Below are 17,055 nucleotides of genomic sequence, written 5' to 3' on the forward strand. Positions count from 1 at the left end.
GGCCTGGGGGATGGTGGACATGTGGGGGAGAAGTACAATGGGATGGGGGAAAACACAATAGGACGATCGAAACCCAGGGCAGAGGATTAGAGTTGTCTTGGCAACTCTTATCAACCTCTGATAAGCACATTCCAAGACAGTAGCTTTACCTGGCTAGGGTTAAAGTCCAATTTACATCAAACCTACAACTAAGAAACTTATGATACTATTCCAGCACCCCCACACCTGATGAGATTTTACCAGAGATCAAGGCAAGCAGAAATTGGCCCTAATTTTTATACAATAGCCAGCACTTTAGCTCTTCACTTGGAAACTTCGCAGCTGTGAAACATTTACAGAAAAGGAAAGCAATTACAAAGCACTACCACTGGAGGAGCTTAAATAATTTAAGGTTCACCATGACCCTGATTCATTTTATTTCATTTTTCCTTAAGACCAAATGCTGTTCATTTCAACACCTTGAATTTCCACATATTGGGTTGAGATTATCTATTAATCTCAATGTATATGGACTACATATGGATTTTTTGTTTCAAACACCTTTCTCTCCTCAGTTCTGCTCCAGGGTTACTCTCTGATGCAGAATTATGCTGTTAATCCACACTCCATTCCATGTGAAGTCAGTGCACACAAGAACACACAAATCTGTCAATTTAACAAAGACAATCCTGAAAATCTAAGATAACTAAGTGGTTTGGTGAGCCTGGTTGGTTGTTTTTTTAAATTTTGCTGTAAAATTTAGAACTTGATATTGTTTTTTTAGTTATCTTTATTGTTGAATGCTGCCTGAAAAAAATCCCACTCTTAATTGGTTTGATAATGCAAAATTCCATCAAACTGATAGTTTCACAGGCCAAGTCCTTACCAGGGAAAGGGCCAGTTTTCGTTGGGAGGGAACAGGGTTTAGGAATCCCTTACAATCATACACAATATGCACTGGCCATAAAACTGAAACACAGAAAAAAAAAAAAAAATGAAACAAAACCACACCAACCAAAACAAAGTAGACACATCTAATTGTAAAAGGTAACAGCCTGTAGTTCAAATTCTCACTCCACCTCATATCATGTCCATCTTGTAAATCTCAGTGCTCACCTTTCCATAGCACAGCAAAGGAGGACTGATCATTGAAGTCAGGATTCAAGAAATAATCTATTTGCTTATGAACTGTCACCTAACCCAAACAGGCTAGTTATTGCTCTACCTCAATGAGCCAAGGCAGCAAACAAGCCAGGAGAGTTTTATTTACAACAAGGACAAAGACAGATTAAAAACACTATGAACTGATCACAAAAATTATTCTCCATGTGCAGCTGTGTATCAATAGCCAGATTTCAGAGGTGGGACTGCAGCAATAAGAACTCCCATGAAGATGCAGCAGAATGATAGAAGATGGAAGGGCTTTATGTAACTGCTGCCACGACAGCAATAAAAGCAAAAGGCATCAGCCAAGGACTGTACAAAATGTTATTCTGAAGTATCAAGAGACCAAAAGATTTGAGTCTTAGTGAGATATATCAAAAACAATTACTGTCAATTTAAATCAATGTAACTCCCCAATTTGTGAAGTGTTCTCAAACGTACAGCCCTCAAGACCAGCCCTACCAGCAGAGTGTCACAGGTATCCACCAAACATGCTGCTAAAGAAAATGCTGTGCAAAGGTCAAAGAAACTGATCCAAAAAGTCAACTTGCTCATAAAGTACCATTTACACCCTGGAGCATCAGTGTCTCCATGTCATATATCACATGGGCTTTAAAAGTCTCTATAGACTCATAACTTACACAATTTAAACTATGGATTTAAGTCATTCTAATCCAGGTAAACCTAAAAGATGACCCGTGGTCTAAAAGCAGAAGTCTTGATTGCTCAAGCAAAATAGACCCATAACCCTCAGAGCCACACATTATCTGACTGCCATGAGGCACAAAGACTGATACTCCTACAAATCATTTGGAATTATTTGAATAATAAAGGATAGAGTTCTGAAATGTCAAAATCTGAACTACTGCCTGTTTCTTTTACAGAGGAAAGTCTGAAAAGGTAAAAAGTCTTTTGAATGCACTCTCTTTAAAGGGAGCAAGAACCCTGGATGGCAGAGGGAGTGATAATAGTAATGTCCTGCACAAAGCTCACCAAGATGAGCAAAACAGTTCCCAAAGACCTCCACTCATTGAATTCTCCTTCCACATTTTTTTACTTCTAGGTCACAGCAAGACTCTTATCAATGGTTAGCTTTCATCCAATTTTAAATAAGTCACATCAGAAACATCAATTTCAATTTCTTAGGACATAAAGCCACCCAAACGCCCTCGATTACCCAGACTGCCCATCCCAGAAATGACTCAGTTAACTCCTGACATATAACAACCATCTCACTATAGGAGAGTGCTCAGAGGAATTCCATCCCAGTTTTCTTCTCAAGTTTTTTGGTTCCTTTCATAAACACTAAAGCACTCTCAGACTTCAGTTAGAACTTAGTTACTAGGAAAACGTGGCAATAAACAAAATATTTATATTTCTGTAGATTAGCTATTACTTTGTGAATAACTGACAAAGCAAATATCAGTAGGTTCCAACAATTAACATTTGAAAAATCTCATGAAGAAGTGATATAAACTTTCGTGCAGTGATAAGAAAAAGGGATTCATAATAAAGTACACATAAAGGTATTTAGTTCACTTTATTAATGACTTTTACACCCAGTAATTTGCAACAGCCCCCCCCCAAAAAAAAAAACAAGCACAGACTCAGCAAAAAGTGCTCTTGCTCCAAGCAGAAGTTAGGAGAGTGAACCCATAGGATGATCTCTATAAACTGGCATGTAATCAAACTGAAACCAGCAGCTGATTTGTCTGAACACAGAAAGGGAAAATGTGCAATATCTTTAATATATGGATGGTTGGGTAGACTAAATGGCTGCCACAGAGAAAAGCTTATCTGTAAACACTGCAGAAAGTCTGACTATTTTACCACCATAAATGACTGGTTTCAATCAAACTGCAAAAGTAAAAGGCTCGGCCCACAGGAGTAATTACCAGTGCCTAGACTGAAACAAAGGGCAGCCACAGAAAGCTCAAGTGTGCTTACAATAGCTGAGCACTTGATTATAGAGCACTGCAGCAATCAGCAGCAAAGGGCTATGGGAGGGTGGGTGCCCCCCTTGCCAGCCCTGCCTAACGAGGGATGGGCTGCCACAGACACCAACTTAATGAAATAAAAGTCTTCTAAAGAATTTGAGGTATAGGAAAAAAAAATAAAATTAAAAAAAAAAATTGCAAGCCAGAAGACAGGGGAAAGAAGTCAGTGTGGTCTTGTCTACATCCAGTTGTAACTGTATAAAAAGCTGTAGAATTCCTCCTGCAGACACTGATACCACATGGCAGAGCTGCAGTATGAGTACCATGCCTACAGTCATTCTCTTCATTATTTTCAGTTTTTTTCTTCATGGCACAGAGCTGAAGCAGGACTAGCAGAGCTACATTACTGCACTCAACTACACAGCACTAGAAGTAGTTTCACAAAAAGCAACTGTCCCAGCTTGTAGTGTAGGATGTACACAAAGTATTTATTCTATCACCATCTTCATGAACTGTTGAAACCAAGTGGGGCAGTGCTCTAATGTTGGGCTGTCATCTACTCATGGCCCATCAATGCCTTGCCCAGGACTCACAGGGAACTCCCTCCAGGAGTTATCTCTGTTTAATGGGCCATCAAGGATCCACTTCACAACTCATCCTCCCATTGTGAGATGCTCCACCCAGGGGGAGGAGCCAAGAATTCCCACCTGGATAGAATCTGGGATTTGGGACAGGACAAGCAGCTCTTACCCCCTGGATTCCCAGAGGAGCAGAGCTCCCAGACCTTTCTACAGGATCACTGCTTCAGGAAGAGCCCCTCACCTGGACTGCTCCCACCACCCTGCTCAGGTTGTGTTCTGACTCTGTCAGTGATCCTTTGTGTTATTGCATTTATTTTATTTTATTTTTACCTTTTTACCTTTCTTCTTATTAAATTGTATTTCTGACTTGGAGCCTCTCACTCATTTTGCATTCAAACCACAACAGCAACTCAGACTACTTTTAAAGCCAAACAAAACTTGGCATTGCATCTTTCACATTGAAAGCCAGTATTTCAAAAATTTCTGTCACCACATTAAAATCTCCACCGTGGCAGGGCTAGGGGAGAGGACAACTAAGCTGAGAGAGAGGAGCTCTATTTTGGTTGGGTAATGCAATGTGCAGCCACCTGTGGAATGAGTTTGTGCCATTCTCAGCACAGGACTTTGCTGGAGCACCTGTGGTGGTTCCAGAGGGTTACAAGAGCACTTCAAGTGCCCACACACAGTACCACAGCTCCTTCAAATTCTAACTCCACCAACTTATACTATATCAGTTATCCTTTACAGAGCTTGTCTTCACACTTAGCAACATTTTCTTCAAAGCACCACTCAAACATTCAGACTCACCACTGTCAGGAGAATCCACCAATATCAGAGGTCTATGTCCAAAAAAGAGACAGAGGAGTCCTTCAGTTTTATTCCAATAAAAGGAGAGAGGCCATGGGGCACACACCCACAGGATTTTCCCTCTCTTGGGGTTCCAGAGAGCTCAGCCTCCTTTAATCCCAAACTCCCAGCTGCATGTTGCCCTTTTTCTTTCTCCATTGCTGGAAGGTGCAGCCTTCCCCAACTGCCTACCTCATACATCCCTTGAACCCACTGTTTTATCCCATACAGCCCCTTGGACCCACTGTTTTATCCCATAAACCCCTTCAAATCCACTGTTTTACCCCAAAGTGCAGAATTTCAGCCTTGTGCAGACCCTTGTCAGCCTCAGGAGCTGAGCTGTCTGGGCTGGTGACAAACCTGCTGCCCAAAGCCAGGAGATGTTCTGACCCATTCCACTGATGTTAACACCCAGACCTTCACCCATGGAATTGTTTGGAATCACATCAGCACACATCTTTCCTCCCTCCATGCAGAAAGGACCCAGCTCCTGTTTTGATTTCACCACAGCCATTTCTCCTCCCTAAAAGGCTGGCAGAGAGCCCTGGCACAGAAAGAGCAGCTAAGGGAAGGCAGGTCAGAGGGTGGTGGTGGTAGGAATCACCGAATTGTGCTTCATGGGGCAGAGATTCAGCCAACTCCAGTGTTTCATCTTTTCGCTAAAGCTCCCCAGAATCACAATACAGCACTAGCAGAACATGCTGGTGCACTGTACACAAAATATCAGAGTGCATAAAAACAGCACTATCCCCTCACAATTAGATGAACCAGGGACTCCAGTCACAGCTCCACACAATGTCAGTAGTTTATGCAAAGTTAACCAAAATCACCTGCAGGGACTGAAAATCATTTCCCAAGTGACTTGGCCAGCCCAGGACATTCTCTCATAGATGTGGATTCTAAAACACTTATAGATGTGCAAGTTATTGTAATGCCCTTCCCTCTCATACAGGGTATAACACACAGCACTTAATGTGTTTTTCTCCTTCTCTTCCTTCAACTTGTGTTCATTTTACTTCAGTCAATTCTGTATAAGCAAGAAGTCATTCCATCTCTACTAGAGCAAATGGAGCCAAAAAGATTTAGGTCCCCCATCCCACATGCCACAGCCTTTAACCATTAAACTTAGCAAGAAATAAAAAATGGTAAGGAAAAAAGATCTGATTTATTGTTCATGGTCATTGGCATCAGACATCAGCCTTGTCAAACAGCCAGCCTGAATGCCAGGGTGGGGACTTTCCTATTTAACATTATCACCCTTCACAACCTTTTCAAGTACATTCCCTGTAAATCCTCTGACAGTCTAAATTATTTTAGTTACTTAATTCATTTTGGAAAAGATCAACAAAAAGTAAGTGGTAATAATAATAATAACAATAAAGATATGATGTAATATATAGTACTAAGCTAAACAACCTAAAGATAGGCAGCAATCTTCAGTTTGATGGGTATTTTTCCTGAAGTTCACTCTGCCCCTGTGAAAAGACATGTTCTGTCTTTTGCAAATTATCCTATTGACATATTTTAGTGCTGTTCTTCTCTTCATATTCAATTAGATTTTTCCATGATATGAGAAAATGTAGTGAGAAAAAAATCCTATTTTTCCATGAATTATTTATGATTGCATTATGCTGCAGTATTAAGTATTCCTGTAATTTCTGTCCTTCACTCCCCCCACCCCCATCCCCAAACCAAGAGAGTTTGACTATCCTACCACTCCTGTTCCACATCACTTAGTTGGAATTAATATAGATCAAACTTCACAATCAAAAACCATGAAAAATGTCAGGTTAAATTTTAAAATTATAGCAAAGTAAGAAAGTAAAAATAAAATAAAAAGTCAAGGAAAATGTGGCTTTATGATGCTAAATTCAGATTTGTTTAGACTCAAGTTGCAAGAGAGCAACCAAACAGTGAACAGGTAAAGACAGAGTATGGCACAAAGCAAGTGGCATCTAAACTGAAATTAAAAATATCATTCTTCATCAAACTGTTTTATTCTCACTGCATGTGCTGCTCAATTTCTTCAGCTCATCATCTTAAAATCTACCCATGTAATCAATACATGCCAACACATCACAAAACAAAATGAGCTAAAATGAAAGAGCAAGCTCCTCACAGGTGGTTCTCAAGCTGGGGCCTATGTTTTTCTCTCTTATTGCAGACATACAAAATAATACACGTCTTTTCAAAATAAAGACAAGACATGCACAAAAACAGACAGAAACACTGAAATGTCAAGTTCTCAGCTCTTAAAAAGTGAATGTAGGCAACAACAGGATATTTCTCAGCTTTTTCACTTCACAAAATGCTGAAGGTATGCTGAACAAACTCTGGATGTATTTTCAGAGTATTTTCTTGAGCTCAGCCCAAGTCCTGAACCTTTCCAGACTTTCTGGCCATTGATTTCCTACATTTTTTATTTTTTAATTTCAGTGATTTCTTGTGCATCAATACAAGGACATGAGAATTTACATAAGCATATCATAAATTTGATGCAGCAGGAAGAGATTCCTTCCTATTACCTGGGTATTCTCTGTGTGGCTCATTCATTAGAAAACTTGATTAATTAAACCTATTTCTAGGCATTTATACACAAAAAAAAAGATATTTGGTCATGCTGAATCTATGACTTTTATACACAAATACATCAGGTTTTGCCCAAACTAAGAGATCTGAAAGGCAGTAAGAGTCTCTTTGAGCAGTCCAGGAGCAAGGGAAACAATGTCCTGCAGCAGGTCAGTGTGGATGATATTTATTACATGGGTAGGGATGATGTTTTCCCAGCTGCCTAAGGGATCTAAGTGTCCACACAGTGCAAACAACAATCTTAAACAATCTTAAAAGTAATGCAACCACTTCAGGATCAATCCATTTTGCTTATTCAGGCCAAACTGCTCATGAAAATGAGAAATTATGAATAAGCTTCCATACAAATTCATTTGCTGAAGTAACCTCTGAATAATTTTCACTGATTCATCTGTTGATTCATTCTGCTCTCAGCTGCCTTTTAGAGTACTTTACTTCTGCAGTTGGATATCCGCTTACTAATGCTCAGCCCAGGCTCACCCTGAACATCCCTCTCTTCTCCTGTGGGCACCACACTTTTACAAGTTCCCCTTATGTTCCCTGACATGATCTTTTCCTTCATTGGAACAGCAGTATCCTACAGTGTCATCACACCTGCACTGAACAGCAGGAGAGTGCCAGACATGCCCAACCATGGGAGCTGTGAGACAAGTACACTCTGAAATGCTTTTGCTTTTTAAGTGCTGGAAAAAGGCAGCAGAAAGAGAATATGAAAGTTCTCCAGCAGACAAGTTCTCCAGCAATCAAAAAGATGGATGCAGCACAGGAAAGGATGTGTCAGCCTTCAAATGCTGCCCCTCAGCCTGCCTGGATGGCCCAAGGGATGGGCCACCTGAACCCTGGGAACACCTGAGGGAACACCTGAGCACCTGAACCCAGCAGCTTGAGAACTCTGCTGAGCTGCTGAGCAGTTCCAATGGTGTGGATCCAGTGTTGGCTTTGAAGTGAATGTACCTTTCTTGTGCAGCTGAGGAGCAGTAGGACAGGCAATTTTATCTGGTCTTAACACTGACACCCACCTTGAAAGAACTTGATCAGTATTTCCAATTGCCTGCCTGGAGGCTTTTGTGCTTTTCTGGACAAGCAGAGGTGCATGTGTGGCCTTCATGCCTTAACTGAAGGGCCACCAAGTTTAACAAATCATGTGAGCAAGAGAAGAGTAACAAAACTTACAGAGAAGGTTGCTCTCAGGCTCTAGGAAAAGGAGTTAGCTGTTATGGACCATAATTAAATGAAAGGCAGAGGGAGGAGGATATGTCTGTGTTTGTTTGCATCAGACAAGGAAATGTACACAGGAGTCCAACACCACACAAAATTAGCATGGTCACTGGAACACCAATTAATCATTTCAGACACCTTATCTGTCTCCCACACCTCCCTGCCTCAGCAGTGTCATCATTTACACTGTAAAATGTTGCTAACTAAAAACAATCTGAAGGCTTAATGGCTCACAGATCAAGAAGTTTGACATGTTAGTGTTGTTTCCCTGCCCACTGCCACTTTTACACAACATGTCAATAACACTGGTCCATCACCAAACACTTGGCAGGGACTTGGTTTTCATTGGAGGACACAAAACACACACGTGGGCAGCTACAAAAGGGGAGCAGGAGAAGAACAGTTTGTGAGGACACAGAAAGGGCATTTCAAGGGGTCTGCAGTAAGGGAGAGACACCCAACCTGATTTCACATTGCTCTTCTGTCTGCCCCTTTTTAACACAAAGGCACTCATGAGGGCAAGTTCCAACAGTCAAGAGGCACATCTGTAGTTCTTTCTGAAGAAACAAAGATTAGAGCTCTCTTTAGCATATTTAGTTGTCAGCTAAAACTTCAAAATTCTCCTTTGCAAACAGCCTAATAGCCCCAAAACTGCTACAAACACCAGTCTGAAGCTGATCAGTACACAGGAGCAGAACAAATTCACATAGGCCAGTTTTGCTATAATTAGACCATTAAGCTTTTATGTTGCATCCATAAACATCAACTGGCGTCAACTCTCCAACAGCCTGAGAGATGTTTCTTCAAGAGTAACAAGACTGTATAAGAGGTTTGTTGTTTTTTCCAAGAGATACACATACTTTAGGTAATGAAGTGGCCACCTGGAAGGACAGATAAGTGATCTGGAAATCTCTGAAAGATCCAATATTTTTTGACACTAGTAAGAGTTTTATAAACCTTAATGGATAATAAAATCCTTTTTCTAATTATTCAAAAGAGATTCAATGTATAAATACCTCTGAAAGCAATTGGTGCTTTGATACTCTCAGTCAAGCATTTCATAATGCCATAAGGGCCACATTGTCTTCCCAACCTCCACTTGTTCTGCATGTCCTCCCTCAAACCACTTCCCGAGTTTCTGCAGCATCACACATGGAACAGTTGGACCTCCTGAGTCATGGATTAAGTAACAGCCTTTATACTATTTATTACCCTATAAGATGGGTATGGGAGAGTAAAAAAAATCAAGTTTTCCTCCCAGCTTCCCCCTCACTGCCCCTTAGAACACCAGATCTTGATAAGGTTTACTGCTCTACACATCAGCCCATCAAATTCAGCTTGACCAGCCTTAACAGAAAGGCCTACAAGCAAGTGAAAATGAAGTCCTAGCTGTTCCTTTTTCTCTGGGAGTAGCTTTCCACTCCAATGAAGTGAATTTTAACCATGTTGGTAGAATGGTCCAGTACAAACCCCAGAACATCACTGCTGCCCCATGGCTAATGAAGCCATCCACTTGCATTGCTGTCAGTCTAGGAACCACCCACTGGAATAAAAAGGGGAAGACTAGGAGATTACCCATGGTTTTAAAGGCATTTCATTAGAGCATTTCTTTGGTCATAAATTACTGTTTACTTGTCAACTGGTTTCAGAACACCCACAAGGTGCTCTTTGAAGCTAACCTCTTGGATTTATAGGCTTTTATACAGCTGTTGAGAAACTGTTTGATCTGAAAATCTGAGTCTTTTGAAGTTGAGAGCTAATGAAAGATTATTCTTTTTTTGACATTGATCAAGCAGTTAATGAGATAAAGTGATGGGAAATATGTGGATGCACCAGTGTGACTTTTTTTTGGTACGGATTAACAGGAAACCCAGACACATTCAGGGCCACACGAGTCAAAATCATAATGAAAAAGGAAATTAACTGTAGTCAGACACAGGTCTTAACCAGAATTAAAGCTATTTGGGGACTCTACTCTTAAACTCTCTCAGCAGTGCATACAGAATAGAAAATTGAGCTATTAGTGCTTTGGCCTGTGCTGGTTGTGCGTGCCAGGGTGGCTGGTCCCTGACACAGGGAGAATACACCAAGGAAAGGGCAGGGCTGAACAAAATGAAGATCTAATATAAATGAACTGCACACATGCTCTTAATGTTTTCAAAACCTATCAGGCACAGAGCTTTTATAATGCCACAAACACTCCAAGTAGTGACTTTTGAACCTGAGTGAACTTTTTGAACTTTTTTTATTAAAATATAGTGCCTCCCAACAGTAAAGCTAATACTGAGTATTTGAGATACAGAAACATCCTGCTATTTTCAAACAAAATCCTCTGACAATGGAGTGCCCTAGCTCCATGTACCACTGGCAGAAATCAGCTCCTCTAATTCACATGGGATACAGAATCAGAAATATCAAGACACAGGAAGAAAAGTCATGCAGTTCCAGGACAAATTTTAAGCTTTTGACAATAAGCGTAAGAAGTAAAAATCTAGGTAGAAGATTCATTTCTTTTATTAAAATATATATAGTAAAAAAAAATCATAGTTTTGTTTACAATGAAATTAAATGAAATTTAATTAATTTGCTTGCCAGCTGTGTCTGTCTTGGTCTTTATTAGGTTTTGTACAGGCCATTTGTCTAAGTCAGAAAACAATGTCTAAAAATACAGAAAATATTTTAATACCTTTTTAAGTAGGGTCATATTCTACAAAGGATGGATAAAATTGTCATACATTTATAGGAAAAAAAACCAAAACAACCCAACTTGTTTTTCTCTAAATTCTTGCAGAAGAATAGCCAGACTACTTTGAGCCTTAAAAAAAAATAAGCTATTGATACAATCCCCATTTATTTGTGTTGTTCTTTAGAGCAAGTACAGTGTTTCCCTTAAAATCAACACATGAAGATGATGAATCAGTCAAAACATTTGGTGAGCAAATAAAATGCTGAAATATAAGGAAAACACTCCTATAAAAGAGCTTGCAATCCAGCTTGATAACTTTGTGCCGTCTACTTTAGCCTTCCTGAGTCACAGTAAAATGGCAGAGGATTTCAGTTCTTCATCCTCTAAACCTGCAATATAAGTGACAGAAATGGCAAACAGAAGCCATGAGGGGAAAAAGTAAGATATTTCTATTTCTTTTTTTTAATGCATTCCATTCTGGGGCAGCAGTGCCAAGGACACCTGTAATAGAACAGTTACATGACCTCAGCAGCTAAATAAAATATAAACACCCACCAAAAAAAAAAATTAAAAAAAAATTAAGGGGGAAAAAGCACATCTCACATAATTTAGAAATCACATTACAAACTGTAAATACAATCAGCTCTAAAGAAAATAAATTAGCTTTTTGTAGTCGTCCATTATTTCCCAGAACTAACCTAATAATTGCTAACCAGGTTTGTATGTGTTCTTACAAATCTTCCCCAATGGCACAGTTAATACTGTGAAACCTCATTACACATTTCTACCCTTTGACAGACTTGCACAACACTTATGCAGTACATTTGTTGCCAATATTTCCAGAAAGAGAAAAAAACGTACCAACCCCACAAGCACCTATTAGCTCAACTAATCCAGCAGCTCATCTCTGACAGCAAACATTACCAGCTGTTTCCAGGAATACAGGAATCACAGGATATTCTGAGTTTGAGGGACCCATAAGGATCAAAGAGTTCAGCTCAAGTGAGTGGCCCAGACAGGGATCCAGCCCAGGATTTTGGCATTATTAACACCTGGTTCCAACCAACTGAGCTCATCTCAAGAAATCCCAGGGTGAAGCCATTCTAACACATAAGGAAAGATGTTTCCTTCTCTCTCTCCTCGAGGTTAATATTGCTTTATACCCAGTCTTCTCCAGCTACAGTTAACTTGAGGTACTGAGGACAGAGTAGTTGGATTATCAAATATCATGTTAATTACAATTTATTTCAGGGTTGCAGTCTCCAATATCTCACCTTGACCACAAAGCAGCCAGTTCAGTGTTCCCTGCACAAAGGAAATGTGAGGCTATTGGAGATGGGATGGAGAAGCAGGAATTGAGTTAAAAGTGCAAACTGGTACAAGTTGGTTAGACTGGTACAAATTGGTTGGTGAGATCTGCTGTTGCACTGACCTTTGGCAGCTTCACTCATGCCTGTTGTCAGTGAGAAAGTAGGTGTGAGAAGAAACGTTCATGAATATGCACGCAAACTATAGCTGAATTTTGATTTGGCTGCATTCATAATCCATTTATATTCATTTCTGTGGATGATCAGATGCTAGAGATTTATTCATGAAAATGAACTGAGCACTCAGTCAACAAAAGGGAATTCTGAGCAGCATTTTCAATGGCAAGGCCTACCAATGGCTGGTGAGCTACACAAGTCACCTAATCAGGCAAGGAAATAAGCAAAAGGAAAATAGAAAGTGCTTACCAATACTCACAGTGAGGTGTTTATAGAGGAGCTGCTAATCAGTGCCAGTTCACTGAGGAGAGGAAGTTCAGTGGTCTGTCCTGGATCCATCCTCAGGCAATGTAAAGCACTAATAACCATTTCTGTAACAAAGCATTTGGAAAGCTACAAGAGGCATGAGACAGGAGATCTGGCTATCAGAAATAAACCAGGAAACTGTACAACTCTGTGTTGTCCTTTCACAAATGAAACATATCAAAAAGGAAAAAAAAAAAAAAAAACAAAACAGGCTATTATTTGTTATAACAAGTTGCACAAAGCTAAAAAACACACAAGGATTCAAACACATTATGATTTCAGGTAAACTGAATATCTGCACAGGGCTAAGGCACAACTTTACTGTCCTCAGCAAAGGGATTATCTCATATAAAGACCCTTTTTGCATGCTGGACACTTCCTAAACAACACAGAATATCAGATTGCAGCAGGGCAAATGGCAACTTGGCTTAGCCAGAAGTCATCAGGAGAGTTACATCACAGCACTTTCTTCTCCAGATTATATGAAAATCCAAGGACTGTGCTACAGGAGATTTAAGTTAGAGCAGCACAGAGCCTCAACTGTAAGACTCTTACATTTCGGACTTTCAAATTCTTAAATTTGCCCTTTACTATAAAAAGTCAATGATTTCACCAAGAAAGTTTGATTAGTTTCTTTTACTTTCTGTAATGAAGTGCCATCCTTTTTACACTTGAAAGGATCTTTGTAATAATGCAACATTGATCTTTTGAATACAGATGAGCCAACCTAGATAATAGGATTTGGTACCCGAAAGAAAAGGCTCTGAGTACACATATCTAAGGCTCCAGTGCCATCAAGAGGATTTCAAAGATAAGGCACCTGCTCTTGAGCAAATGTTTAGGTGAGGCACTGTAACAATACCTGTACATTTCCATTATGTTTGTAGGTGAACTTTCACTGCAAGTAAAAAATTCCCTGTCACAACTGAGAATGTACTAAACACACCCACAGGAGGGAGTGATGATGCCGAACCAGCCAGCAAGAGGTGATGCAAAGTAAAAAACAGCCATCAGTATCTTCCAGGGATATAAAGTTTGGAGCTTCTCTTCTGTTTGGTATCCTGACTACACCATCACTGACTGTAAAAACATCTTCTGGAAATAGGAAAGAGTTTAGAAAAAGTGTTAACAGCAATTTCTTGGACAGAAAGGAAAAACAGGATTTTTACATTTCTTTTTAATGTATCTATATCTATATTTAAAAAGGAGTTTCACACCAGAAACTGTACCAACAATACCCAGTGCAAACCTGACAAGTTATCAGCAATCCTCACAAGTCACCTCCATGTACCACTTTCTCAGAGTGCCAAAATGCAAATTAGTCATTGCCAGCAAACAGAGCACAGAACTGGGCACCAAAATACTTGGGTTTTCTTCCCAATTATACTATAAACTTATTGCACTTATTTTCTGTCCAACTAATCTACACCTTAACTCCTTCAACACTTTCTTCTTTCTGTGCATTAACTTTCACAACCTCCATGTGACAGGAGCAATTTCGTGTCTTGTTCTCAAAACACACTTTCATTGCTAGGTCTGTTTCACAATCTATAATGATTTTAATTAATTCTTTCCAAATACAGACAGGATCTATTCTGAGAAGGAAAGCCACGCTGACAACAGTCTTAAAAGCAATCCACAATGAATTTTGTGTCATCCATGACCTGTAACAGAGAAAAATGTTTAGCACAAATCCAGTCATATAAAGGAAATAAAAATGAATAAAAATTTTTAAAAAATAAAGCTACTTGTGCCTCACAGCACCTTGTTTAATTCTAACAAAATTCAAAGTCTTTCCCTCTTCCTCCAAGAAGAAAATATAGCTTCTAACATCTGATCCAAGCTCTTGCCAGGCTGCTGATGGAACAGTTAGATCTGAACTCAAAGTGTGCCTCAAGACCACTTTCAAACACAGCTCTGTTCTAAGTGTGTGCAGAGCCTTTGAGGAAAGTAACATCAAGAGTCCTTTCAACTGACCTTTTTAGAATCTTTTTATGATACAGCCCTTTAATAGGCTTATTGGGAATACACTTTGCACCAGAAAGATTTGTTTTGGCCTGGGTAACTTCAGCTGGAGTTTTTCCACACAGAGCAATCATTTTGCTGGAGACAGCACACCTGAGCCTCCATTTCAGCTCTCCAGGCTCTCAGACTACTGAAACACAATCATCCAGCATTCAGAGCATCAAGTGCTTCTGTTAGACCATGATAGCAGCAGGATATCTCCTGATCTTTTCCTTTGCAAGTGCCTTCAGGCAGCACCTATAGATTGGTAGTTTAAGAAGAAAGACAGTCTGAGCCATGGCTTTAACTTGTAAACAGGATCTTTGAAAAAGCAAAGGTATGAGTTTGTTTCCAGTAAAGCAAACTTGTTCTGTTGTTTGCTTTTGGCATTTTTGTGATAAATCTAAAGAGTAGGAATGGATTTCCTGTCTGCCTCTGCAAACTTCCCTCTACTGAAGGCAGCAAAACTGCCAGAATTTGGTTTCCAATGTTGACGTGTGTCAGGGTCAAGGACAAGGGGTCAAAAGTGCATTGCAGGATTAGGTGCATTTCCTTTCAATACTTACACAATCTGCTGTAGTAAGTGAAAACTAAACACTAGGATTTCCAGGGTGTCAAGAGACAGAACATGAAGGCCCTGGCATTTTGTTCCTGACTGCTTTATTAAAGCACTCCTGTCATCATGTATGAGTAACTGACACTTCCAGACGAAACAGATGAACATTCCATTTAAACCAGAGAAATTTGACACATTATGAAAATGAGATTATTTATATTTAAGCTAGATAAACAAACCTAAATCCCGCAGAGTTTTCCTCACAGTATATTTTACAATAAAACTCCCAAACCAATCGTGTTCGGGATTTTCTTACCTGCCAAGAAAACTGCAGTGTAACATCATACTGAGGGCAGACAAACTTCCATACTTTGGGCATTGTTATTGCTTCTCAGCCGTCCAGCATAAAAAGAGGCAGTAAACTCATTACCACACACTCCTCCCCCTAAATAATCCTATGGCTTCCAGCCATTGTGTAAAAACACACCTGAAATCTTAATGACAGGTTTGGCGAGTGATGTGCACCAGCAACTAAATATCACCTGTTGTACAAGCCGTGCATCGGCGGGGAGACGAGCACCCTACTCACGCAATTAGCACGTGTCTATCAAACTGACAAAAGAGGATAAATCAGCTACTTGGCCGCTGGAATCAGTGTAAACACATGAAGAAATAATAAAGAGTGTAAATTTTTAACTGCCCGTCCTTTTCCAGCCAAACGCCTGCTGCCTGCAGGAACCCGCGGGCAGCACCGCCCTCTGGCGGCCGCGCTGCGGAACTGCACCCGCCACTGCCCGGGAACCGCGGCGAGCGAGGAATCCAAACGGGCATCCCAAACGGGCATCCCAAACGGGCATCCCAAACGGGGAACCCAAACGGGGAATCCAAACCTGCATCCCAAACGGGGAACACAAACCGGCATCCCAAACGGGGAACCCAAACCGGCATCCCAAACGGGGAACACAAACCGGCATCCCAAACGGGGAACACAAACGGGCATCCCAAACGGGGAATACAAACGGGCATCCCAAACGGGGAACCCAAACGGGCATCCCAAATGGGGAATACAAACGGGCGTCCCAAATCGGGGAATACAAGCGGGCATCCCAAATAGGGAATACAAACTGGGATCTCAAAACGGGGAATCCAAACCAGTAACCCAAAACGGGGAATCCAAACCGGCATCCCCCAAACAGAGAATCCAAACTGGTAACCCAAAATGAGGAATCCAAACCTGGTATCCCAAAATGGGAAATCCAAACCGGGATCTCAAAACGGGGAATCCAAACCAGTAACCCAAAACGAGGAATCCAAACCTAGCATCCCAAAATGGGGAATCCAAACCGGGATCCCAAAACGGGGAATCCAAACTGGCATCCCCCAAACAGGGAATCCAAACCGGCACTGGCACCACGGGGAGTAGATAATCATCCCAAACAGGGAATTCAGCCCCGGCATCTCCCCAGCACTGCAAGGTGCAAATCATTGCCCCAAACAGGGAATCCAAACCCAGCATTCCACCCCAGCATTGACCACCCATGTGTTTGGCTAATTGAGGCAAATATGGAATTCCCCAATATCACATTTTTGTCCCTGGATACTTGTGTGTTTGGTTAACCAAACATACAAACGTGGCAAACATGGGAATTTTCCCATATTCCGTCCTTGTCACTGACCACTGTGTGTTTGGCTAATGGCCATAAAT

This window comes from Zosterops lateralis, assembly GCF_965231275.1.
Source record: "Zosterops lateralis genome assembly, chromosome: 14".
Taxonomy (NCBI): Eukaryota; Metazoa; Chordata; class Aves; order Passeriformes; family Zosteropidae; genus Zosterops; species Zosterops lateralis.